We start from the raw sequence: 24,981 nt of genomic DNA, 5'->3' as shown, positions 1-24,981 counted from the left end.
AAAAAACATAGAAATCCACAGTCTCCTACCACATTTCTGAAATCCAAAAAGCTCTGAAAACCAATTCTGCTTCTTTGTTCCTTTTTGTATATTGGCAGTGAATTCATTTGGCAGCAAATCCTGACAGGAAAAACTGACATGAGACTATTTTTAGTCTTTATTTCTCCATTTCAGGTGCATACTCATACATTTTCATGCCAGAATATCACTGTTGGATTATGAGGTGCTGAATCAGACCCCGATGGGTTGTTTCAGAATATAGTATATAATGCATCTTGGGGTGCCTGGGTAGCTCAGTCGGTTGAGTGACTGACTTTGGCTCAGGTCATGACCTTGCAGTTTGTGGGTTCGAGCCCCGTGTGGGGCTCTGTGCTGACAGCTCAGAGCCTGGAGCCTGCTTCAGATTCTGTGTCTCCTTCTCTCTCTGCCCCTCCCCCACACATGTGTGGGTGTGCTCTCTCTCTGTCTCAGAAATAAACATTAAAAAAAATTTTTAAATAATGCATCTTATCACTTTAATAAAAGCTGAAAAATTCTTAAAACCCAAACATATCTTGTTCCTAAGATTTCAGATAATAATGGTAGACCTGTAATTCTTCACTAATCATATTTGTTCTGCACAAAAAGCCAGGGCAGGCAGTATTGTCCCCATTTATCAAACGAATTAACTGAGGCTCGGGGAAGTTAAATGACCTGTTGTTTATTGCTGTATAACAAATTGCTCCAAAACTTAGTAGCTTGGAACAACAATAAACGTTTGTTACTTCACAGCCAGGGATTTGAGAGTAGCTCAGTTGAGTGGTTCTGGCTAGAGGTCTCTTGTGAAATTGCCATCAAGATGTCAACCAGTTATCCGGCATGTTTTATCTGAAGGTTTCATCAAGACTGAAGGATCCACTTCCAAGATGGCTCACTCACATGGCTTTTGGCAGGAGGCCTCAGTTCCTTGTCACACGGACCTTTCCAGAGGTCTGCTTAAGTGCCCTCCCAACATGGCAACTCAATTTCCCCAGAGCAAGTAATCCAAAACAGAGCAAGATGGAAGCCACATGTCTTTTATGGCCTGGACTCAGAAACCATAGTCTGTCATTTTCACAATACCTTACTGGTTACACAGGTCAGCCTCTCCAATGTGAGAAGGAACTACGGAAGGACATGAATACCAGGAAGCAGTTATCAACGGGGACCATCCTGGAAGGCTGGCAACCACAATTAGATAAAATCATTTGTTTACATTTTACAGATGAAAATCTAAGCAATTGGTCTAAGGTTGCACAGCTGGTCAGATGCAGAAGAGGACTTAAATCCAGGTTGACCAACTCCAGAGTCCATACTTTTTAAATTATTACATAATATCACCTCCTTCATTTACTTAACCATCCTCCTAATATATTGAATTTAAGTAAATTCCTATTTCTTGTTACTATAAACAACACTGAACACTTTCTACATAAATCTGTACCTCCATATCTTGTTCTTTTATTGGCACAAGTGCCTAGAGGCAGAATTGCCAGGTCAAAAGACATGAACTTTTTCAATTCTCTTGACACATATTATAAAAAAATAATTGCCAGAAAGGAAACACCAATTAACAATCTCAGAGAAAGTTTGCATGAACATGTATCTCACTACATCCTTGATACAATTGTTTTGAATCTCTGTTAATTTTATAGGCTATAAAGACTTATTTCGATTTGCATTTATTGGAACATTTCTTTTTCTCATATGATTTTTATTATTTGTCTATTTGTATCATTTAGGGTCTTTGGTTGTAAGAAACAGAATTTGACTAATTTTAATTAGACAGGGAAGTGTTGAAAGAATACAGGTGGTTCACAGAATTAAAGGAAAGCTTGGTAAATCTGGCAGGGACCAGAGCATCCCCAGGACCCTAGGCAACAGAAAGAGAAGGATGTCTTGTAGGCCACCATTACTAGGATGTATCAATTTCAACATTCTGTTCATCTTTGGGTCAAAGAGCCCTAGCTTGAGTCATATATCTAACTTTGGGTAGGGTAAGGTGAGGTACTTTGATTCAACCAAGACAGCACTTAGTGGAAAGAGATAATTACCCAGAAGTCAATAAGTTGCTATTGGGGTGCCTGGGTGGCTCAGTTGGTTAAGCATCCAACTTCAGCCTAGGTCATGATCTCGCCATTCCTGAGGTCAAACCCTGCGTCAGGCTCTGCGCTGACAGCTCAGAGCCTGAAGCCTGCTTTGGATTCTGTGTCTCCCTCTCTCTCTCTGCCCCTCCCTCTCTCTCTTCTTCTCTCTCAAAAATAAATAAACTCTAAAAAAAATAAAAATAAAAAAAATAAGTTGCTATTACCCAAAGAAAGGAGAAATGCAACCTGGACAACCAAAGAACAATAAATGTCTATTACAGGGTTTAATTGGATGGGTCCCAAACCCATTCTCTTAAGTTAAAAGTCTTCTGCTCCTTATGCTGGTTCATGATCTACCCTTATTAATTGTCCAAGTAAAGCAATTTTTTAAAATCCCATTACTTTGTTTCTACCTAAAAGTTCAGCATTACTAGAGACCCCACCATGGACAAGCTGGAGAAGAGTTCTTTTGGGCTGGGAAAAAAAAAGTCTGGAAATGTGAAATGTGGAGATAAGACTCCTTCAAAGTTGCCAAGTAAAATAACCAAAATCAAAGGGTCATGAAGAGCCCTAGAATGGTCTGAATGTTTGTCCCCACCCCCACCTGCAAAATTTACATGTTGAAATCCTAATGCCCAATATGATAATATTAGAAGGTGACGCATTTAGGAGGTAATCAGGTCCTAAGTGTGGAGCCCTTATGAATGGGATTTTCTTATAAAAGAGACCCCATATCACTGCCTAGCCCAGTTTTCATCTTATGTGGATACAGTAAGAATCTACGACCTGGAAGACAGCCCTAAACCAACTACACTGTCCCCCTAATCTCAGACTTCCAGCCTCCAGAAAGTGAAAAATAAATGTTTGTTGCTTATTAGTCACCCAGTTTATGGCATTTTTCTCATGACACCAAATGGAGTAAAACAAGCCCTTTATCAGAGGTTAGCAAACTTTTTCTGTGAAAGGCCAGATAGTAAATATTTTAGGCTTTGAGAGAATACATAGTTTGCCACAACTACTCAACTCTTCTGTTGAAGCACAAAAGTAGTCATAGACAATAAGGAAACAAATGGGCATGGCTGTATTTCAATAAAACTTTACTTACAAAAGCAAGTGGCAAGCAGGATTTGGCCCAGGGTGGGTGGGGGGTACAGTTTGCTGACTTTCCTTTAAATTAAACAACAAAGCACATAATGCTTTTGTTTATGGCTGTTTCAAACCTGGCTCCAAAATGATAAATTTTTCCCTATGATTTTAAAGAATTTAGCTTCAGTTGCCAATATTTAGGACAGTGTTCACTTGATTTATCACCTACATTTTAACCATAAATTACCTCAGATGATTTTTGCTTAAAAAAAAACATGGGAGCAATAACGAACTATTAGGTAGGAACTCAATATCCACATCAAACTCAAACTCAACTCTCTCTATGTAGATGGGGAAAGTAAATGTTTTTATTCATTCAAGAACATTCAACATGCATTTACTTAGCACTTACTGTATGCCAGGGACTGAGGCTGGATACATAAAATACACAGGCCCAGGCCTTAAAGAGTTTAAGCCTGATGGAGAAACTTGCAGTCTAAAAAAACAATCCATAGTTGAGTGTTATTCTAATGGATAATAGATGGGTATTACAGAGAACCAGAATCAGGTTTAAATAGCTATAACTGTCTGAAAATGGAACAGGGTGCCTTATGGAAAGGATAGCCAATGCCTAAGGGCAGTTCCTAATTTGAGTAAATGCTCAAGCTAGATAATCTATAAGATTCTATAATCATCAGACATCCCTTAGAGTGCCTGTTTTAATGGGTGCCCTCCTCAGTATGCCAGGTTGAGCCCCCAGTGACTAAATCTGTATCATGTCCCCATCCCTGTGTCCATGATTGATTGGTGCAGGAGCCAACAACTGAGCCACGCAAGGTATAGTAGAAAAGTCTTCAAAGATGAGCACCCTTGATTTCTTTCCTCTCTCTATGCACATGCTATTCTTCACATCATCGTGGGGGAGGTGTGTTTCATTCTATGCTTGAATCTGGGCTGGGAGTAATTTCTTGACTTACAGTATATGGTAGAGTGACGCTGTCTGACATCTATCACTATGTCAGAAGAAGCTGGCAGCTTCCATCTTAGTCCCTCAAAGCATTTGCTCTTAGAACCCAGCGACTGTATTGTGGGGAAGCCAAACAGCCCCATGGAGAGACCCATATGAAAGAGACAGAGGTCTCTCCATTGGTGATCTGGCTGAACTCCCAGCTAACAACCAGGAACAACCTGCTGGTCATGGGAATGCACTGTCTGGAAGTGGATCCTTCAGCCTGCTATCAGCCCCACCAGCTGAGCCCTGCCTAAATTCCTTACCCACACATCATGAGATAGAATTGTTTTTTAAACAATTTGGGGGTAATTTGTTGTTCAGCAAAAGATCATTGGAACATGAAACCAATCATGGTTTTTCTCTCCCAAGAATTTGAAATTTAGGTTGTAAACAGGTATTAAAATTTTTAGGAGTTGAATCTTATAAAAGCAACCCTTGATGTGCGTTAGATTCACATGGAGAAATTATATAAAATGTAAAGTTCCAGGCTGTCACCTTTCCCCCAAATTTCTGAACCAGTCAGATTGGGTACAGCCTGGTAATATTTTAAGCAAACATTTTAAGCAAGCATCCAGGTGATTCTGATATCATGGACTAAAACGATGATTTGGATACACAACTCAGAGAGCTAACAGACATATATACTTAGACTTTCCCTCACCCTGTGTCCCCAAACTGGCCTTGACTTGAGCCCCTGACAATCCAGTGTTAGCTATTTGTAGCCTGAAGTCTGGTTGGACCCCAAGGTTAAGAAAAGCCCACATCAATAAAAAAAACCCAGTAGAGGAGATGGTACTTGAATCCTCACTAACCCCCAGTTCACTTCTAAATTGAGCTTGAAGACAATCACCTGCCTAATTTTAGAAACCTGAAATATCTAGGGCTGCAAGACTAAAGACGTCTTTAAACTACAATGTTAAATGCAATATAGTCCTTGTTATATTTTTTCCTCCAAAAGGCAAATCTCATCAGCCACCTTGGGGATTCTTCTGGATTATATCGCAGCCAACACGATTCTCTCAGTAAGACAGGCCGGCTGTAACTGCCATTATCTGCAGACAGAATTTCAAAGGGCTGGTCAGTGTGTGTGAAGTCTGGCATGAGGCGACTGCCTTGGGGAAGATTTTCTTTGAGGAGTTCAGAGAGGGAAGCTGATTTATAGGCACTGGACTCCCACAGTCCGGCTTTGGTGAGACATGAATCGGGTCAAGGTCTGTGTGTTCTTTCTTGCTTGAAGGTTTATTTGGGAACAAGGAAAAGAGGGAAAAAGATCTCTGCAAGTTAAGTTGGTGTACTATTCATCTCTTCCCACAGCCGGCCCCAAAAACAAATACTATGGAAGGGGGCATTTGACGGGTCTCAGAGGGAGGAGCCTGGAGCTTTCAACCATGGAGGCAATGCCAGCAAACTCCGGAAGTGGGTGAAATTCACTTTGGCTGCCTTCTCTCAACTTTGTTCTTAGTAAGACCTCTCTCTTCCTTGGCCTTTGTTCTTCATGCTGCCCTTCCATTCCTCGCTTGTTCCCCAAACTAAGGTTCCCCACCCACAAGTGGCTTATTCAGGAAATAACTTAAGTTCTAGAAGTGTTTTCTCCTTTCCCTTCTTTCTTTTTTTAACCAACCCATCCCTTCCATCAAAACCTACCCTTCCCGTCTCCCATGCCCTAGGGACCCTTCCCACTGCCTCACCACTGCACTAATAGGTGATGATTTTATTATTAGCCTTCAGCAAAGATGCAATCCCTCGGGGCACCAAGTGATTGAAGCTTTAGGCTCACTGGCAGTGAGCTGAGAGGGTTTAAAGCAATGCATGGCCCCCTCTCGGTGCCAGGCACACATAGAGGCTCAGAGGAGTCACAGGTACCATAGTGGAGCCCCTGAGAAGAACTTAGTTACTGGGGAGGGGAGATTTCATTCTTAATGAGGGTGTAATTGAATATGTCTAGATTTTGGAATAAAAATGACCTTTCCGGTAACTTAGAATCTATTTATTTTTCCCTGTGCAAATGAATAAAAGTTGTTTTCTTTTTTAATCCAGAAAATAAAACCACCTCAAAAATTAAATTAAAAAATGGAAGTCTGACACTCATCCCTCCAAGCTGTTACTGGATGATTCTTGGCAAAGTTTTGGTGGGTGGTTCAAGTTCAAGGCACATCACAGCCCTTGGCCCTCGCTCATCAAGAAGGAGGTACTACATCAGCCCAGCTGACCAAAGTTCTTTTCCCAGCTCACCTACCTTGGAACCAAAGATTCCCATAGTGACTCTGTTCTCGCAGGAAGAAATCTGGACTAGAAATCAGAAAACCTGACTTCTGACCCACATTCTGCTGTTAACGGTGGGGTCTTGACCTTCACAGGAAAATGAGGAGTACAAACCTGGAAAAGTCTCTAATCCTAAAATAACTAGGAACCTAAGATTAAAGGCCTCTGTTTAAAATACAAGTAAATACCCTGAAAACAAAACCAACATATTAATCAACAATTACCCACTACCGTTTAGCTCAAACGAGCCTCGTGGCTTAGCTTACCCATTTTCTCATAGGTCCTAGAGGATACTGCAAAAGACCAGTAATTTGAGTAGGGTGATAAGAAGGGAATGATCTAGGAGATGGTTTTTTTTTTTAATTTTTTTAACGTTTATTTAATTTTGAGACAGAGAGAGACAGAGCATGAACGGGGGAGGGTCAGAGAGAGGGAGACACAGAATCGGAAACAGGCTCCAGGCTCTGAGCTGTCAGCACAGAGCCCAACGCGGGGCTCGAACTCACGGACCGTGAGATCATGACCTGAGCTGAAGTCGGCCGCTTAACCAACTGAGCCACCCAGGCGCCCCCGGAGATGGGGGTTTCTTAAGGAAGGAGAGGAATCTGGTGGGAGGCCCCTGCTGGACCAAAGGAAAGCATAAGACTCCGGACCCCCAGGCTGGAGGCACCACAAGGAAAGAAAGTCAGGAACAAGGCACAAAAAAACTAATTTTCCCCATTTCCCGTTATTTCCCTTGGCTGGGCCTAAAGAAAAACTGCAAGACGTTGGTCCTGGTGAGAGCCTTTTAGACCCCCCGTAGACGCTTATTAAGTGGTAAATAACTCCAATAATGATGAACCTAAGGAATTCTAGCCCGATCGCTACCCTGACACAAGTCAAAATAGCTGTTCTCCTTCCTGTTTGAGAAATGAGACTCAGCCGATGTGGGGGCAGTGGGGAGAGGAAGGAAGAAAATAACAAGCAGTTACCTTTATTAAGCATCCACTCTGCACCAAGCACTGCGCTGGGTTCTCTTGTTCGATATGACCTATTTGCAAGGAAGACATTATTCCTATTCCATACGGGAGACACTGAGATTCAGAGAAGTGTCACTTGCCCAAGGTCATCTAGCCAGTGATGGGCACAGCCAGGATTTAAATCCATACCTCAGTGACAGCAAAACATTCTTTCCACAATGGCCATGGAAAATAAGTTTTAGCAAATGGGTTTTAACTTTCCACTTAAGTGATAAGCAAAGTAATGATAACAATTAACGTTTGACGAGGGCCTGCTATTGGCCAACCGCTGTGCTAAATGCCATCGTTTATCATGACATTTAATCCTTACTGTGACACTGTGAAAGAACTAATATCACCCAATTTCACTTCTAAGGAACCTGAAGTTAAGCAATTTGTTCAGGGACACATGGTGAGATGTCAAAGAAAAGAGTTAAGCCAGACAATCAAACACCAAAGACCATAATCTTACGGCTACACAGAGCACACTTATTTTAGTCCAATTCCCTATAAATAAAAGCTTGTTATTGCTCAATGTATTAGCAGGGATGAAGATAGAGGGAATTTTAACTACCATCCAGGCTGTTGACAGATCCAGAAATCACTCTTTGACAGCAGCTGGGAGTGACTGAGGGGTGAATGTTTTCAGAGTGGCAGGCCTGCCCTCAAAGCTATTCAGGCCCTAAACAAGACCTTCTCTGTGTCCCTGATGTTCTTCAAACACACACACACACACACACACACACACACACACACACACACACAAACGCACGCGCGTGCGCACCAATTTCAACTGTCCTGGGACAAATGGCTGCCACTGTACCCCATCCTGCAGGAACAGCACCCTGACCTTCTCCCCTCAGGGCCTGGAAAATGTTTCTGGCATCTTTGCAGAGATGGGAAACCGGAGCGAGGAGGAGACGGAGGGGAGAGGTTAGAAGAGGGGGAAAACCCAGTGTCTATGTAGGCAAAGTGGAGAGGGAGGCTGAGCTAGTGAAAGAACATATTTCCGCAAACGGAACCAAAACATATTTCACAAACGCTGTTGGCCTTGCAAAGGATTAGCTGCTAAAGGACATGACCGTGGGTACCAATCTCTGTTTACAAGCTTCTCCTCTGCCCTGCCTGGAGACGTGACTTTCCATGTCCTCGATAAAGGGCTCATTAGCTGGTTACCTCAGCTGCAGAAACCCAAGCAATTCCTGGAGTCTCCAGGACAGGACTAAGGAGCAAGACCTGGAGGGCCTCTGGCCGTGGACACATTTTCACCGTCAGCAGGGACACGTGTGTCTTCAAGGGTCTCCCCACCACAAACAACTGCCTGTATACTTCTAAAAAGTCAGTGTTGTGAAAGATAAAAAAAGAGCTGAGGAGCTCTTCCAGATTAGAGAGGATTAAAGAGGCATGACCACTAAATGCAACGCATCATCTTCTGTTGCATTTTGGACTAGGAGGGGAAATCGCCAGTAAGGATATGACTAGGGCAACTGAGAAAATTTGAATACGGACTGTATCCTACTTTTCATCTCTTGGTAGTATTTTTCTTGAACTTTATGTTAAAGGATAACATATATACAGAAAACATGGCAACGCATACATACTGATCATCAATGTACAACTTAATGAAATTTCATCAAGTGAATGATACTTTTGTTAATCAGCATGCTGATTAAGAAATAGAACATCGAGGGGCGCCTGGGTGGCGCAGTCGGTTGAGCGTCCGACTTCAGCCAGGTCCCGATCTCGCGGTCCGTGAGTTCGAGCCCCGCTTCAGGCTCTGGGCTGATGGCTCGGAGCCTGGAGCCTGTTTCCGATTCCGTGTCTCCCTCTCTCTCTGCCCCTCCCCCGTTCATGCTCTGTCTCTCTCTGTCCCCAAAATAAATAAAAAAACGTTGAAAAAAAAATAAAAAAAAAAATAGAACATCGAGATTTCCCATGAAAACTCCATAATTGTCCCTTCTTGTCACCATTTCCTTCCAATTCCACTCTTGCCATCCAAGATAACAATCACCCTGAATTTTAGCATTCAATGTTCACATTGAACTTTAGATTCAATTTGCCTGGTTATGCCTGTACATGTACATGTGCCTGTGTGATTCTTACTTTGATATGATTTTAAACTTACAAAAAGTTGTAAAAAAAGTAGAAAGAACTCCCGTGCACTCTTTATCCAGATTCACTTTTGATTACATTTTGATGTATTATCAGCTTTCTCTCATGCTGTCCTATCTGAACCATTCATGACTTAATTGAGATGTCAGGCCCCTCTACCTGTAAACACTTCATTGTGTACACCCAAAATGTCCAAAAAACAGGACATTCCCTTATGGAATTACTTTCTATTATAGAATTACACTACAGTTATCAGAATGAAGAAATTCTACAGTATCTTGTAGATTTTGCTTTATTTTAAAATATGCTAGGTATCAATTATTTGTTAATGGATTAAACACAGATTTACAACTAAATGGCCATAATTAGGACCACCCTTTCTTTGTGGAACTTATTGGCATGTTGGAGTGTATTCTAGATAACAGTGTTTTACCCAAAGTTAAATCTGAAGCTAATCATTATATTGTGAGACTGAATGTACAAATGGACAGTGGCCAGACTGTATGTAAAAATAGAACTCCGAGGGGCGCCTGGGTGGCTCAGTTGGTTAAGTGTCTGACTTCAGCTCAGGTCATGATCTCACAGTTCGTGAGTTCAAGCCCCGCGTCGGGCTCTGTGCTGACAGCTCAGAGCCTGGAGCCTGTTTCAGATTCTGTGTCTCCCTCTCTCTCTCTGACCCTCCCCCGTTCATGCTCTGTCTCTCTCTGTCTCAAAAATAAATAAATGTTAAAAAATAAAAAAAAATAATAAAAATAGAACTCCGATTGACAGCCTGCAGCCACCTGCCTGGGAAACCAGCCCCTTATCTTCAGCAAACAGCCCTAGAAGCCAGACTTGCAGGAAGCCAGATTGCCATCTCCAGTGACAATCCAGAAAACCCAACAATAACTTCTGTAACCATTGGCCCCCAAAGGGTGAGGACTTGGTTCATACCTGACAGCTTCCCTGATTTTTGTCCCTGCTTCCAACGTAGGACCAAGCAGGGAAAGTCAAACATGCTCCGCTGACCAACCACACGGATCCTCCACGTCTCGTTAGCCCATCTCCACCTTCCTCGTGCCCACAGCCTCCAGTCGGGGCACACCTGAAGCCTTCTGCTGTGTCTCCGATAAAGCTTTCCCATTCCTCTGCCTGCCTTTGAGTCTCTGCCAGAATTCAAGTGATGGTGGCCAACTCCCTTGCTATAGCCAGAATAAAGAGCCTTTGCTTTTCTCATTTGGTGGGTCTTCCTTTATTTCCACAGTTCTGTGGTTATAATGAGAAAATGTCCTTGTTCGTAGGAAACATGTGCTGAAGTGTTTAGGGGCAAAGGTTCAGAAAAATATGTGTGCATCTAGACAGAGAGGGGGAGTGATAAAGTAAATGTGGTTATAAGTTAACAAGCAGTGAATCTGAGCTGAAGGTCGGGGGTGGGGGGTGGTTCTTTAGAGGAGAATCTTGCAAGTCTTTTGTACCTTTGAAATTATGTCAAAATAAAACATCTTTTAAAAGTGTCCCTGGGTGATTGCTTACATCCTGACCAAACGGACTATACCTGTTCACTAGGGCCTTGGATGATGGACTTGTGCCTTGTCTGTGTCCCTTGATCCGTCTGCCAGTGCTCTCTCAGCCATACCCTCCCCACCCCACAGCACTTTCCCAACCCTCTGACAGTTATCCATTTGGGTGACTGGCTGCATAAAGAATCAGAATGATCTTGAAGTCCCCTCGCCCCTCTCCCCGGGGCCAAGGGGCACAGAAGAAGTGAGGTGTTGCTCTCATCATCAGCCGTCACATGTACCCCAGGCCTCGTGATGCAAATGACTCGTGACCTGGGGGTTGCAAGGATGGTTGGAGATGGGCCATCAGTTTCTTAAGACTAAGCTGAGTTCTTGGAGCTGGCTGGACTTAACTATTACATTCCAAAGCTGCAGTATGTGACTGTTCTCTAACCTTGACTTCTTACTCTTCTTTCTTCCTTGCAACTCACAGGGGCACCCTCTTATTCGTTAAACCTCTCTTATCCCTTCACACAGTGCTTCTTAACCCTGGCTGTACATTCAAATCATCTGAGGCTTTAAAAAATATTGATGTCAGCTCCTATGTCCCAGAAACCCTTATTCAATTATTCCAGGGTACAGCCTGGGGTTTGGGCTTTTTGTTGTCTTTGTTTTTGCTTTTAAACCCCCTGGAAGATTCTGACATACGGCCAAGATTGAGGACAACTGCCTTCATGCATTGTCAAAGACATTGACAAAGCTCTTCTCTCCCAGATCTTCCATCTTTCTCATTGCTCTGGGAGGATTTCTGACCATTCCCTCAGACCTCACCGAAGCTGCCACATAGGGAATTTTCTCTAAAGTAGTTAGAATTTACTTGGCCTTTGCAAAAGTGATTTATTTGAAAGTCTTGTCCCAACAACAAATTAAGGACAGATGAGATACATGAAAACCTTCTCTGGCCAATAACAATCAAAGGTAATCTTCGTAATTTCCTATAAATAAACTCACCCAGTCTATATTTACAGGGCAAAAGCCCCAGCACACATCCCCTTGTGACTGCACAAGCTGCTACAAGGCAGAAAACAACAGATTATCCATCCAGATGTAGTTATGAGATACTGAAAATACATGGGGCAAAGAGATGATGAAATTGCACCAGATTTACAGCAACAGGTGGTGGCCTCTCCTTGCAGGCACACACGTGGTCATCTGACCTCGCAGTCACACGAAAGGGAGAACAAGGAGGCCCAGCACCAAGAAGTCTGTTGAAAGATCTGTGGCTTGGATTCAAAGCAGGGAGAGCCCAGGAGATGCTAGGAAGCATGCATTTGCCCACTTCTCAGTCCAGATATTCATTAGAATCTCAAAGGAGACGTCTAGAAACTACTTGTCTATCTCCAATCCCCCACTTGGCCCAATTAAATCAGTCTCTTCAGTCAGGGCCCAGGCATTGGTATGTTTAAAAGTTCCCAAGATATTCTAGTGTGCTGCCACTTGACTTTGAACATCACCATCGCTCATAGAGTCCTCTTATCTCACCATCCAGGCAGGACACTGAGTTCCCTGTGCCCTCTGAACCAGGTGCTAGAGCCACATCACTTCCCCTCCCCCATAGTGTTGCCTTCTCTTCCCGCACCCTTTCTCCCATTACACACACATGTACACACTCACACATAGCCTCACACACATGGGCCCACAGAACAAAACTCCCAGCAATCCCATGTGAGTTATTACAGTTTCTTGCAAATGAGTTATTTCCTTAATTACCCTGTATCTGAGAGAAAGTAATTCTTCGTACCCTGTGGGGGCCCCACAGCACGTAGCAGAGCCTCAGGATCAATTAAATGTAAGTGTCAAATGGCTGAAAGTTCAGTTGATCCATTCAGCCAGAACTATCAGGAGGGAGTTGACCTCGCTGAGCCCAAGACTTGGTATCCTGCAGGAGAGTCAAACAGCTACTAAACATTATGTACCATTGGCTGGATTTAAATTCTCACTCCAATATCTATGAGCTGTGTGACCTTAAACAAGTGACTCAATGTTTTCTCCAAACCTCAGTTCCTATATCAACCAAATGAGAAAATATCAATATCCAGCTCCTAGCATTGTTAGGTAACACATGTGAAGCACTTTCCAACTGCATAGTGGCCGACAGACAGTAAACAATAAATGGTCATAGCTAATTTCAATAGCCACATTCTTCTGGGCTCCATACCACCTGGTGTTTATCTATTATAGTTTTTTATAACCATATATGTAATAGGCACAGACTTTTTTTTTATTCAGATAGTAACTTCTTTCTTTCACACTGCTGTGCCCCAGCTAACCCTACACATTTACCTTCTCCTGAGAATGGGTTTGTGTCCCAACCCCTTGCTGCTCCCAAAGACAAACCCACAGCTTCACTAAGCAACAGACAACAATACAGATAATCTTCTAAAATATACAAAATTTCACCCAATTTTGACTCCTCCCTGGGATAGTCCCTGAAAGTCCCTGGAAACTCTGGATCTCTGTTTTCATTCCTGAGGGTGGTGTTCACCAAACCTCCCCATCTCCTGAGCTCCTCCTTTGGGTGGGCCTGGTGTTCCCTTCCCACATGAAAGCCCCTCTTCTCAGTCAGAGAGCATTGGGGTCAGACCATTGGTGTCTATTACTGGCCTCCAGTTGGTGCCCAACTGTCTCAAGTGAGTGACTTATATCTTTGAGGAGCACCGGCTAAGGAAACACTCACCTCTTTGGGCCCTGGCCTCTGGGGACTTTCCCTTACGTGAAAGGGTAATGGGCAGTGAGTCAACAATATTACCAAACATCCAGACTCCAACATGCATGTCACTCATATTTGCCCAGCCAATCTGCCTTGAGAGTGCAACAGGGTTCCAATGACAACAACAGTAACACAAAATTTGGGGGGAAATTTGTGACTCCTTGAAACTGCCACCTCCACCCAGCTCTTTCCCAGACTGCCCTCAAGAAAGTGCTCATGTGAGCTAGAGAACATTGTCTTCTGGGCTCTCCTATGGGGTCTGTCTCCTAACAAAGTAATGGCCCTGAAACTCCTTCTCCATCCAGATGCAGGCTGGTCTGGCCCTCTGTTCAGGCCACTCTCCTCCTGTTGATTCTCAGATGCATAGCGTCCTCTCACCCACATCACTTCCGTGCCCCACTGAGTTCTGCTTCACAGTCTTTGTGCTCACTGCTTTTCACGGGGTCAGATTATGACTCTGTCATATAACAATCTCCCTCCCCCTGATCAAAGAGCCAGGAGAGAGAGAAAGCTCTTGAACCACATACTTCCTGCTGAGCTCAGAAGCCTCCTTCCTTCCAACACCAACCCGTGGCCTTTGAGTCAACTGTTTGGCCACCTCCACCTCCCTCTCTCTCATTCCCAAAGGGCCCCTCAATCCCTCCTATTCACCGACCCATGGAAGATGGGCCTTACTGGCCTCCGGACAAGCCTAGACATGTCTGCAGTCAACAGAAGACATGCTTAACCTTCAAGTTAGGACCACCAACAGCCACAGTTTTCTGAGAGACACAGGGAAATAATAGATCTTGCAAGATATAGTCCTTGGTGGGTTTAAAACCTAAAACCTAAAGAAGTACCACAGAATTGTAAGATGACAACATTAGGGGAAATTGAAACTGGGTAAGAGGTACATGGGGATTCTCTGTACTATCTTTGCAACTTTCCTATAAATCTAAAATTATCCCAAAATAAAAGGTCTGTTTGAAATAAATAATTGAAGGAAGGAAGAAAAGAAGGGAGAGAAGAAAGTAAGAAAGGAGGGAGGGAGGGAAAGCTGAAAATATTGTGTAAGTTCAGATGAGGAAAGGCCATGATGAGGAAATTGAAGTCAGGTGTATTGCTTAGCATTGGTACAAAAATATAACATAGTAAGAAACTGTAAAATCTTTAAAAAGTAAAAATTAAAAAAGGAGACAAGCCTCCCTTTCCCCTCACATACACTTGCGCACTGTATCTTCTCAACACACACAAACCTTCCACCATTACCACCCCACCAACAGAGAAGGAATTTCGGGCCCATGACCCTACCCTCTTGTAATCCAGGGTAAACATTAGTGCTGCTTACTGGATATTTTTGTCTCTCCACCTTCTGGGTTCATGAGGAATGTACTTCCTGGCCCCCTTGTGGGCAGTAGAGTCATTTGACCAGCTCCAGACAAGCAGTTGCAACCTGAAGTGACATATTCCAGGAGACATTACCAGATGATACTCTCCAAAGTTCACTTTCCTTCTGCCTCATTGATTACCTACACCCAAATTGGTGACTTCTCTGGCATCCTGAGTTGGATGCCAAGCCTCCAAGTGATCCACAGTAGATATACATATAATATGGGTGAGAAATAAACCTTTGTTATTATAAGCCACTAAGATTTGGGGTTGTTTGTTACTACAGCATAACTTAGCCTATCTTGACTGATACACCCTCTTTTCCTGACAGATGTTCCAGTCTTTCTCCCAACTGTTCTATTAGTTATCTGGTTATAGCATTCTGCCACCTGCCTTTCATTCTTCCTAGATACACTTTAAATACCTCTGAATAATAATATCTTCACGTCTTTGCTTGGCCATTTTCTTGCCTGAAATGCCTTTCCTCACCACATGTTGAAATTAGGTTCATCCTATAATGCCCTATTCAAAATAACCCTGGAGGCTTCCATAAGTCCCAGGTGGAAATAAATTGCCCCTGTTGTATTCCATAATCTTCACGTCTTTGCTTGGCCATTTTCTTGCCTGAAATGCCTTTCCTCACCACATGTTGAAATTAGGTTCATCCTATAATGCCCTATTCAAAATAACCCTGGAGGCTTCCATAAGTCCCAGGTGGAAATAAATTGCCCCTGTTGTATTCCATAATATTTAATTTGATTTATTACTATAGATCTTATCATACTTTAGTAGGGAGAGTCTGTGTCAAGAAGAACTAAAGCTGGTTCACCTCTCTATTCTCCGTAGGACCTACAAGCACCCGGCACGCAGGTGGCACACTCCTGTTATTCTCCCCAGCCTTAAAATGCATTGGCTTTAAATCTGCAAAAATCAAGCTAACATTTATTAATTACTCTTAGTCCTACAAACATTTATTTAGTGCCTACTGAGGGGCAAGAACCATACTGGGTGCTGGGATTCAGAGATGTAAATGACATGATTCCTGCCTTCCCAAAGTCTTAGCCTAGTGGAGGAAGAAGACACCGATGCAGGTAATTATAAATATGTACATCTCTATTCAGTACAACTTGCTTCATCAACTTAGGGTTGTGAAATGCTCGCATGTACTTTTGTTTTCCCAGTTAGTAACTCAGCCCCCACATGCCAATATTGGCAGAAAATGTGGTATCTCCTTCAGGACATGACTTAGTCTAAAGAGGTTGGGGGGAAGAGGCAGAATCTTGCAGGCAGAATCCATCCTTTTCCATATCAAGCAGAGAAGAACTGAAGCCATCCCTCCACTTCCCACTCCTTCCGGTGTTGCTGTGGACCACGGAGCCCACACAGCTGAACAGATGGTGCTTGTCTGCTGTCACAGTACTGCACTCATGGATCCTGCCCACCCCACAGGGCTGCCCTCTGAGCAGGTGCCTCTCTATGGTTTCCATACCTCTGCTAAGCCACTATTCTCCAAAGCCTAGGCCCAGGGCTAGCCCAGGTTGCTCAGTCTAGAGAACCTGCCAGCATCAGCTGGAAGACAGTGCTGGTCCATCTCTCCCACACCAACCCTCAGATCCTGCATGTAGCTGGAGGCCCAGCCTAGATGCCCCCTTGCTTGAGGTAATTTTATTTCAAGAGCCACATTGCCCCTTCCGTTTTCTGTTGCAAGCTTTGATCAGAGCAATCCCAGTCTATTCTGTGAGAGCTCCCTAACTTCCAGTCTCAAGACTTCAGAAGTTGAGATATCAGCCCCTTCCCTCCCTGAAGGTCCCACTCATTACTCAAGTAGGTGTCTCACCTCTTCCCCCAGAACTTTGTGTCTTAGGAAAAAGACGGCTTTTGCTAAAGCGTCCTCCTACACTCTGCTCTTTGGACCCAGGGTGTCCACTAGCTTTACATTCACATAAATAAGAGGACAACTTTCATGATTCTTCATGAAACAAAAAAGGGGGCAGTCATTCCAAATTAAAAAAATAAATCAGTCATGGAGATGTAACATAAAGCATGGCGACTATCGTTAACAATACTGTGTCGCATATTTGAAAGTTGCTAACAGAGTGGAGCTTAGAAGTTCTCATCACAAGGGGAAAAAAAACTGTGTAACTATTATGTAAGGTGATAGATGTTAACTACATTTATTGTGGTGATCATTTCACAATGTATACAAATATCCAATCATTATGCTGTACACCTAAACTAATACAATGTTATGTATCAGTTACTATCTGAATTTTGTCTGTGCCTATTACACATATGGTTATAAAACACGATAATAGATAAGCACCAGGTGCTATGGAGCCCAGAAAAAAAAAATATCTGATCCAGACTGGCTTCATGGAAAAACAAAGAAGGAAGTCAGGGAAGGCTTCCTGTATCATGTATCTGCATTATGATGTCCCAGGTCATGTTCATCCTATATCCTGAGTGTCTGCAGCCAAAGGGGGCTTGTCTGTATGAACTCAAGTCCTCAGGTTAATGGCAGCTCAAGAACAGAGTCTCCACAGAAGTGAAGCATATATACCAGAGTAGAGGAGGAGATGGGGGGTCACAGTCAGGCCAAGATATGACCGGACAGGATTTTAGGGAGTCAGGCATCTGAGTCCCAGCATCAGCAATCAGAGATACGCACACAAAGGTTTCAAATATGGAACAAACTCTTACTGTCCAGGCCACATTTTAGGAGCTGGAAATGTCACGATGAATAAGACAGACACAGGAGTACAGGCCAAATCATTCAACTTCCTAAAGACTCCAATCCAGGAATGAGCAAGAAGAGAAGTATCCTCTGCCTGACAGTCAGGGAAGGCTCAGTGAAGGGGGACAATGTCGGAGGTCAATCTATAGGGCCTCAGCTGGTCTGAACAAATTTGGGAAAGGGAGACAAATTAGAAAAGAGGCTCCTACTTATGGGTTGACACAGAGTCAACTCTTGGTGAGAGGAACATGGGCCAGATTTCAGGCGCCACTCACCCTCTGGGCCAGGTGCCTTGGCAGAGTGTGCAAAAAGCAAATGCATTTGGCCTTAAAGGATGAATAGGAGAGCACCTCCAAATAAGGGGAAAGACACTCTAGGCAGAGGAACAACATGGTCAAAGGCCAAGGGCTACATTAAGGCTTGAGCCTAGAGAATCTTTTAAACCTCCTGTTGAGGCAGGAAGTGGTCCCAGAATACAGGTGACCTGAGATGCAAAATACAGATAATCTGGGGTTCAGGGTACAGCTGACCTGGGATTAAGAGTACAGGCAACCTGGGGTTCAGGGTGCAGGTGATCTGGGATTCATAGGTGTGAATTTTAAAACAAACACCCCCAATCAGAGAGCAAAGAAAAAATCATTGCTACTGGAGATGAGTTCCAAATCTAAGGAAGGTAAGGAAGCCTCTAAACTAAAATGACAGGGTAGCTCTGTCAGCAGCAGAGAAATTATTTAGTGAGTTTCAAAAATGTGGAAAACACCTGGGACCAATTCAGTGTTTAAAAATAAATAAATAAGGGATTTCTCTTCCTTGTGAACTAGGATTCAGAGACTGGTTCTCCTGAAATAATTGTCCCTAGCTTTTCATTTCCCTTTGTGAGTTTGGAAAGGAACAAATACATCTGACTTGGCTGGATTTGACCTTCCCCATGGTAGACATATCTTTCTCCCCAATCCCCACCCCCCCACCAACCAAGACTGAATCACTAGGAAGAACATTTCGATCAGACCACCACCATCCACAGACAATTCAAGGGGATAAAACACATGTGAGTATGGACTTTAAAAGCCAATTTTTAAATAAAATAAAATGGGCTACTTGCTTATGCTAAGTTCTCCCAGAATTAGCCTGATGAAAAGGTGGGGGAGGCCATCCTACCATAACAAATGGTATGAGCTGAAGGAGACAAAACGTATTCCGACTTCAAAATAGCTATTCCCCAAGTTCAGCAAGTGCTATGAAAATCATTCCCTTGGAATATGGCACTGCCTCCTGAAAGTCCTCTGAGGACCTTAAGAGGACTCATCTACACAGTAGCCATGTTCCCCTTCCCTGAACACAGTAGCTGATTTCCAGGTATCTGCCCCCAGATGGCCAGGGGCGGGGGGCAGGCCCAAGCTAGGAGTCAAGATTGGTCCAAGCATGTCAGGGGGATCTTACTGCCCTTGCCAGTCTTGGTTTAGCCATGGGCATATGCCATAATTCTGACCAATGAGATATAGGGAGAAGTAACTTATGGAAAAAAATACCTTAGCTCCTAGAAAGACACACTGGAAGGAAGAGAAGAGGAAGAGACACTGGATTTCTGATTCTGACTATTGGTGTATATGGATGTGTTTTCTGAAAGTGGTGTCCATCTTGTAACGTGGATGTCAGTTGGATTGAGTGATATGACTAAGGGTAGCAAAGCCAAAAGGCAGGCAAAATCTGGGTCGACAATAATAATATGGAGCCATAGAATTAACCAATCCAGAAATGGCCCCTTTTTTAGGACTTTTGTTATAGGAATTAATAAGTATCCCTAATTTTTAAAGGCACTTTACGTAAGGTTCTCTATTGTTTATAGCTGAAAACATCCTGATACACACATTTTGATGTCTTCCTTACCTTGATACCCATTTACCCCTAAACACACAGCAGTTTGGATTGTGCATGCCACCAAATGCCACTGAATCCATTCTTTCTTCAATCCCCAGTGTCCCCCTAAAAAAGAGATCCACTGGTAAATCTTTAGACCTTAGCTGACTCAACTTCCCTCTCATATTTGACTCGTGCTCATAGCCTCCTCCTAGAAACTCTCCATTCCCTTGATTTTAATGACACTAAAATCTCCTGGTTCTCCTCCTACCTGTCTGACCACTTCTTCTCTGTCTCCTTCTTCCAATCACTTCAAAGAGGTCCTTGGCCAACAGATACATTTTGTTTAACCTGGGTAGTGTTTTTAAAATTTTGTAAATTCATTTCCAACATTAAAAATTGAGAAATTTCACTCAAATATAAGGCTTCTAGCTTCCTGGAATAATTGCAAGACTGGACAATACTAGCCTGGTATTCCCACGTGAGACTTTACAGGTTAGGAGCAGGACATTAGTCCAGCAAATAGGCAAAAGAATCATCCAGAGTCCAGGTGAAGGATGTGTTTGTGTCAAAAGCTGCTAATAGGTCAAGATGAAGACTCAGAATAGATTTGGCAATGTGGAGGCAGCTGGTGACCCTGAAGAGAGTGTTTTAAGATTGAAAATACTCTAGGGGCACTTGGGTGGCTCAGTTGGTTAAGCTGCCAATTCTTGATTTCAGCTCAGGTCACGATCTCGTGGTTGTGAGATGGAGCCCGGCATGGTACTCCATGCTTGGGATTCTGTCTCTCTCTCTCTCTCTCTCTCTCTCTCTCTCTCTCTCACCCTCCCCCACTCATGCTCGCTCTCTCTCTCAAAATAAATAAATAAACATTTTTAAAAAGATAGAAAATACTCTTAAAAGAGTAGTTTCAAGACAGAAAGAATGGGGGAAAGTTGGCACTACTAGCTAAGCTGTAGATTCTCATAACACATAATCCAGCAATTTCATTTCTAAGATCTGCCACAGAGGAAATGTAGTACACATGTACCACAAAACATATATAAGAATGTTCATAATGGCCCCAAACTGAAAACAACCCAGTGTTCATCAATAGTAGAATAGATAACAGACTGGAGTATATTGATACAATGGGATAATGGGCAGCAATGAAAATGAATAGACTATCAGAGACAACACGGAAAAACACCATGATTATAATGCTAAACATTTAAAATAAATAAGATACAGGGGTGCCTGAGTGACTCAGTTGGTTAAGTGTCTGACTTCGGCTCAGGTCATGATCTCATGGCTTTTGAGTTTGAGCCCCACATTGGGCTCTGTGCTGATAGCTCAGAGCCTGGAGCCTGCTTGGGATTCTGTGTCTCCCTCTCTCTCTGCCCATCCCCTGTTCATGCTCTGTCTCTCTCTCTTTCAAAAAAAAAAACATTAAAAAAATAAAATAAAATAAAAATAAATGAGATAAAAAGAATGCAACTCAACTCATAGAAAGTTTTAAAACAGGAAAAACCAAACTGTATTGTTTAAAGTGTTCATGACTAAGTGATATAACTCAGAAAGAAAACCAAGGAAGTTATTATATATATTTAAAAAAAAACAGATAGCTATCAGCCCTAGAAGGGAAGGAGTCTATTGCAAGTGTATGGGGTGACTCAGAGATGCTGGCAATGTCTTATTTTTTTACCTGGCCTTTGGTTACATAAAGGATGGCTTTATATTATTATTATTTGAATTGTGTGTGTGTGTGTGTGTGCATGTGTGTGTATGTCGTATATAGATTTTAAGGACTCATGCATGCTATTCTTACCATTTAAAAAAGAAATGAGGGGGGCGCCTGGGTGGCGCAGTCGGTTAAGCGTCCGACTTCAGCCAGGTCACGATCTCGCGCTCCGTGAGTTCGAGCCCCGCATCAGGCTCTGGGCTGATGGCTCGGAGCCTGGAGCCTGTTTCCGATTCTGTGTCTCCCTCTCTCTCTGCCCCTCCCCCGTTCATGCTCTGTCTCTCTCTGTCCCAAAAATAAATAAAAACGCTGAAAAAAAAATTTTTTTTAAATAAATAAAAAAGAAATGAGGAAGAGCAATTAAAAACCTTTCTTAAGCATGGTTATGACTGGCCACACATCCTATGCCATCACTGGCTGGGACACAGTCAGAAGTCACTGCCTCATGAGACCTCTGGAACCACTCAGGCTAAACTAGCCCAAGTTCATCACTTCTATTCCTCTGTAGTTTTTCTCACTATATTAAAGCATCATGATCATTCACCTTTTACTTGGCAATAGCCTGTCTTCCCCATGGAAGAAAAAGGAGAATGGGAAGAGCAGAAATGGAGCCAGTGGAGGTAAACACCTATTCCCATGATTTTTGTTCAGGGAAGAATAGAAACGTAGCAGGAGACAGATGACGAGTCAAGGGAGATAGTTTTTTTCTTTTTTAAGATGGTATATGTTATGGTGTATATATATATGGTGAAGGAAATCATCTGGAAGGGAGAGGGAAATGTGGTGATCTAGCAGGAAGAGAAAATGATTGGAAAGGCTACATTCTGGAGAAGGTGACGGGAGCAGGCGTCAATGCATGACTGCAAGGCTGCACCTGGGCCAAGAAGCAAGGACCATAGGGAGCAAAGGCAGAGCACATGGGGACAATGGCCAGGAGGTCATAGGTTTGGTAACGGAAGGAAGAGGAAGTTCTCTTGCAATTGTTTCTATTTTCTCAGAGAGTGAGAAATGGGGTATTTGAGATTGGAGGGGGAAGTGGCAAAATAGTCCTCTGGGTGAATGGGATGGAAAGTGACCAGAGAAATACAGTAGAATGGCTATGGATGCCTGAGGGCCCCCTTAAAAGTTAGGGTCCCCAATTTAAGTTGAGGTTGGTCAACATACTGAGTGCTTTCCTCCAGTCTTGTTCAGCTATTTGATGCAGGTAAAGAACCAGAGGAGAGCTGGAGCTTAATCAGCTGAATTTAACAGGGGGTGAAGGTGCAAGGGGGTGGCCGCCACAGCAGACCATGGGCTCTGAGCTGTGCAAGGAGGGGAGCACAGAGAGTAGCAACCTTCACATTCACTGTTATCACCATTTTCAACTACCAATGCAATTATTCTTCTCATTTGTGTTTTAAAGCATAGTAATAGAGTTTGCCTCAATAAGGCATAGTATTTTATCTTCTTTCGAATATATTTTCTAATGTCTATAAAGATATGAAAGTCCTTGGGGAAACTGGACTTTTTGGATCTGTCATGATAGGCTCCTGGTGTTTGACAGAATAACTGATAAGACATAGGAACGCCTGGGAACCACTATCTTATGCGATCCTTATCCATGTAAGGGTCCATTTCAGAGAACCACGTGTGCTGCTGATTAACAATACAGCCATGACAAGAAATCTGGCGTCAAACTCCATCTCCATCACCAACTGACTTTGGCTAGTTTTCTTGGCCTCTTTTAACCTCCGTCTTCTCATCTATAAAATATCTATAACAATAGTATCTACTTCTTGGAATCCTGTACAGAATCAAGTGAGAAAGTTCATGCATAGCACGGTGCCCAGCACAAAATAAATATTCAGTAAAAGACAGAGTTGCTTAGAATAAGTACTCAATAACTGTTGGCTGATTTGGTTGGTGTTGGTGGTTGCTGAATAATGGGTTAAATGTTTAAGTGCTTGGGTAATAAGGAGATCTCAATCTCATTGACATTCTATTCTATACTTGGACAACCTTAATTTGATCCAGATCTTTCTGCTGCCAACATCTATGCTTTTTGCCCGATAAACTACTCTTCTTCTTGAAAAGTTGGTTCTCATTCTGATTTATTCTAATTCTCTTCTTAGGAAGGACCCAGAGGAAGTCAACTCCTCTACTGCAGGACAGTTTCCCTCAAATGAAACAGAGACTCTCCAGAGTTGTGGATCACACCAGGAAATTGTACCCCTCACACCATGGGGACCATTGGGGAAGTCAGCAGCAGCAAATACAGAATGGCCTCAGGATCTAAGATCCTCTCTCAGAGCCTCTGTGTATGGTCAGAAACCCCTTCCCAAGGAAGGTCCTTATCTAGTTATTTCTCTGAAGCCCAGGGGAACTTCCTCAAGGGAAGCAACTTCTCTCTCCAGTGAAACAAAAGTCTGATGATCCCATATTCCCAGTATATGATCCTAATGCATGACCCTCTAATTTAAGTGGATGTGCCATCATTCCATTATTCAACCAGCAAGCTTTGAGTGAGTGCTTGCCAAGCTACATAGGCACTAAGAGGAGTGCAGAGGAAGTATAGAGGCTGGCCCTGAAGGACATGAAGACACCCCATAAGGACATCCTGACATCCTGTGGGACCTCAGACAAATCATCACCTTCTAACTCAGCTTCCTTGTGGTGAAATGGGGATAGCAGTAATCACCAATACAAAGATTATTGTGAGGATTTAATGAAATGATTCTAACTATTATTATGGAAGATATCTCCACACAGACACTCCCCTTCCTTGTGGGGAACAAAACCCCAGTTTTGTTCAAGAAAGCACTGTGCTTGCCCCAGGCTATGAATTAAAATTGATCTGATATGGTCATGATGATCCTAATCCTCTCTTCCAGAATCACCTTCCCAGACCCTCTTGTGCCTGGGAATGTTCATCTGACCAATGGCCAAATTCTGGCCAATGAGAAATTAAAAGACATCATCTGGGAGCTTCCGGAAAATTTTTTGCTTTCCTATAAGGGGACAGCAATGAGATAATACACATAAGTGCTCCCACCCCACACATGTAAACACATACTCTATCTCTCATCCTTCTTCCTTGAATTCAGATGTCATGCCTAGAGCTGTGGTAGCCATCCTGTGACCATGAAGTGGCAAGCACGAAGGCAATGTTCAAAAGCTAAAGATAGAGAAGCAAAATGTTAAATGACCCTAGATTCTTGATGAGACCCTAGAGCTGATAAACCAACCTCAGAATGCCTTCCTCCAGAGTTCTTAAGTGAGATAATAAATGCTTGAGTATTTCATCCACTGTTGATCAAATACCACTCACAACCCAAAGCATCCCTAATTGAGTCAACAATATTAATTATTGTTACATTTACTCCAAGCTCCTGTGATTGTTCTTTCCATGACTTGGAGCAGGGAGCCACATCTCTGGGTACTTTATGTGTGTATTACTTTGGATTAGGACATACACGGTAAAGTTGAGTCCCTCTACTATT

General features: G+C 43.0%; 1 long non-coding RNA gene across 1 annotated transcript in view; it reads right to left on the bottom strand.

Annotated features, from left to right (window-relative positions):
* LOC109496197 overlaps positions 1-15,126 on the bottom strand; it is a 74,931-nt gene extending 59,805 nt beyond the window's left edge. Inside the window, exon 1 of the long non-coding RNA XR_006592652.1 lies at positions 10,509-15,126. This is a non-coding gene — a long non-coding RNA (uncharacterized LOC109496197). The remainder of the gene's footprint in view (positions 1-10,508) is intronic.
* Positions 15,127-24,981: the final 9,855 nt, after the last annotated feature.

The sequence above is a fragment of the Felis catus genome, chromosome F2 (assembly GCF_018350175.1).
Source record: "Felis catus isolate Fca126 chromosome F2, F.catus_Fca126_mat1.0, whole genome shotgun sequence".
Classification (NCBI taxonomy): domain Eukaryota; kingdom Metazoa; phylum Chordata; class Mammalia; order Carnivora; family Felidae; genus Felis; species Felis catus.
Note: the sequence above shows the minus strand (reverse complement) of the source record. Positions and strands in the feature narration are given on the sequence as shown.